Raw genomic sequence first — 2,639 nt, forward strand, 5'->3', positions numbered from 1 at the left:
ATTTGTCTGTCTACTGTCTGTCTACCTGTCTATCCGTCCTTCTGTCCATCTGTTTGTCTGTCTCTCTATGGCTCTGTCTATCCGTCCATTCATCCGTCTATCCACCTATCTGTCTGTCTGTCTATCCATCCGTCCCTCTATCTATCTGTCTGCTCTATGTCTGCCTGCCTGTCTGTCCGTGCGTGTGTGTTTGTCTCCCCAGTCATCCTGTGCCCCACACGGCCAGGAACACAGACAACAGACAGAGTAAAGGACTTCGCCCCACCCCTCCCCATGCCCTCTGACCTGTCCATGCCCTCTGCCCTCCCAGTGACCCCTGACCTCCCTGTGACCTCTGACTACTCTGTGACCTCTGACCTCCTGTGACTCCTAGCTTCCCCATGACCTCTGACCTCCCAGTGACCCTCCCGAGACCTCCCCGTGACCTCTCCATGACCCCTGAGTTCCCCATAACCTTTGACCTCCCTTCCACTTCTCACCTGCCCATGGCCTCTCAACTCCCCGTGACCTCTCCATGACCTCTGACCTCTCTGCAACCGCTGACCCGACTGTGACCCCTGACTTCCCTGTGACCTCTGAACCCCCATGACCCCTAACCTCCCCGTGACCTCTGACTGTCTTGTATCCTCCCTGTGACCTCTAACCTCCACCTCTTATCTGGCTCCCCTCAGTCCAACACCCCCACGCCAAGAGCCTGCAGGAAACAGATGGGTAAACTGAGGCTCACCTGTGTCCAGCTCGTTCCAGGTGCCACGGGGCCGGGTCACGGCGGGCGGGGCCGGGGGTCGGGGGTCAAAGGTCCCGGGGTCACCGTCGGGGAAAGCCGCAGGACGGGAAGGGAGGGCATCCCGGGCACGGCTGTGCAGGGTCGTGACCACTGGGTCACGGGTGTTCGCCGTGGGGCCTGGCCGGGTGTGGTGGGCTTTGTGCTGTCTCCCCTGCCTGCGGCCGCCGCCAGACCTCCTAGGGGCCGGAAGTAAGGAGACCGGAAGTGAGGAGGATGGAAGTGCAGAGGTCGGAGCAGCGGATGCTCGAGGGGTGGAGGCCGGAAGTGGGAATGTCCGTGTCAAAACCGGAAGTGCAGAGGTCCATGGGGAGACCGGAAGTATGGAAGTCGGAAGTAGGGATCTCCGAGTGGTAACCGGAAGTGGGGTGGTATGACTGGAGACCGGAAGTGGGGAGGTCCGTGGGGAAACCGGAGGTGTGGAAGCTGGAAGTGGGGATCTCTCAGTCAAAAACGGAAGTGGGTAGGCCGAAATAGTGGAGGCCGGAAGTGGGGATTTCCGAGTGGAAACCAGAAGTGGGGAAACAGGAAGTGGGGTGGTCCGAGTGGAGACCGGAAGTAGGAATTTTTGAGTGGAAACTGGAAGTGTGGAAGCAGGAAGTGCGGGGGTCCGAGTGGAGACTGGAAGTGGGGAGGTCCGCGGGGAGAGCGGAAGTGGGTAGGCGGAAGTAGTGAAGACAGGAAGTGGTGATGTTTGAGTGGAAACCGGCAGTGTGGAGACCGGAAGTGGTGAGGTCCAAGTGGAGACCGGAAGTGGGTCGGCGGAAGACACAGAGACCGGAAGTGGGGATATTTGCGTTGAAACCGGAAGTGTGGAAACCAGAAGTGTGGATGCCAGAAGCAGGGAGGTCTCCATGGAGACCGGAAGCAGGGTGGGCGGGGCCCGGAAGTCTCCCATGCCGCGGCCCCGCACGCGTGCCAGGATGCGCGCCCAGTGCTCGGCCGGATGTGCTCGGCAGCCACTGGCGGGCGTGGGCGGTGCGGCAAGGCGGGCTCGAACCCGCGGCCGGCGGGGGCGGCGCGCGGGGCGGGAAGGGGAGGTGGAGCCGGCAGACGCCGCTGCTGCCCGCGCCCGGGGCCGCCCGCAGGACGCCGACGCCACAGCCGCGCTTCCCCGGTGCCCGGGCCCGAGCTCGGCGCGTCAACAATGACATCAGCGCCACGCGATGCCCCCACGGCCGCCTCCGCAGCGGCACCTGCCATCTTGGAATCCGCCATTTTTGAATCCGCCATCTTGGCCTCCACCATCTTTGAATCCGCCACCTTAATTCCCTCCATCTTGGATTCCTCCATCTGGGATTCTGCCATGTTGGTTCCCTCCATCTTTGATTCCACCACCTTGTTTTCGGCCATCTTTATTCCTTCCATCTTGTTTTCCGCCATCTTGATTCCTTCCATCTTGGATTCCGCCATGTTGCTTTCCCTGATCTTGTTTCCCTCCATTTTGGATTCCGCCATCTTGGCATCCACCATCTTGGAATCCGCCATGTTGGTGTCGGCCATGTTGGATTCCACCATGTTTTCGACCATCTTGGTTCCCTCCATCTTGGATTCCTCCATCTTGTTTCTCTCCATGTTTGATTCCACCATCTTGGCGTCCCCCATCTTGTTTTTGGCCATCTTGGAATCCGCCATGTTGGCGTCGGGCATGTTAGATTCTGTCATGTTTTCGGTCATCTTGCTCCCCTCCATTTTGGATTCCGCCATCTTGGTGTCCACCATCTTGGAATCCGCCATCTTAATTCCCCCCATCTTGTTTTCCGCCATCTTGTTGCCTTTCATCTTTGATTCTGCCATCTTGTTTTTGGCCATCTTGCTTTCTGTCATCTTGGATTCTTCCAACTTTGATTCCGCC

This window comes from Dipodomys merriami, unplaced genomic scaffold (assembly GCF_024711535.1).
Source record: "Dipodomys merriami isolate MVZ:Mamm:240054 unplaced genomic scaffold, mDipMer1.0.p SCAF_748, whole genome shotgun sequence".
Taxonomy (NCBI): Eukaryota; Metazoa; Chordata; class Mammalia; order Rodentia; family Heteromyidae; genus Dipodomys; species Dipodomys merriami.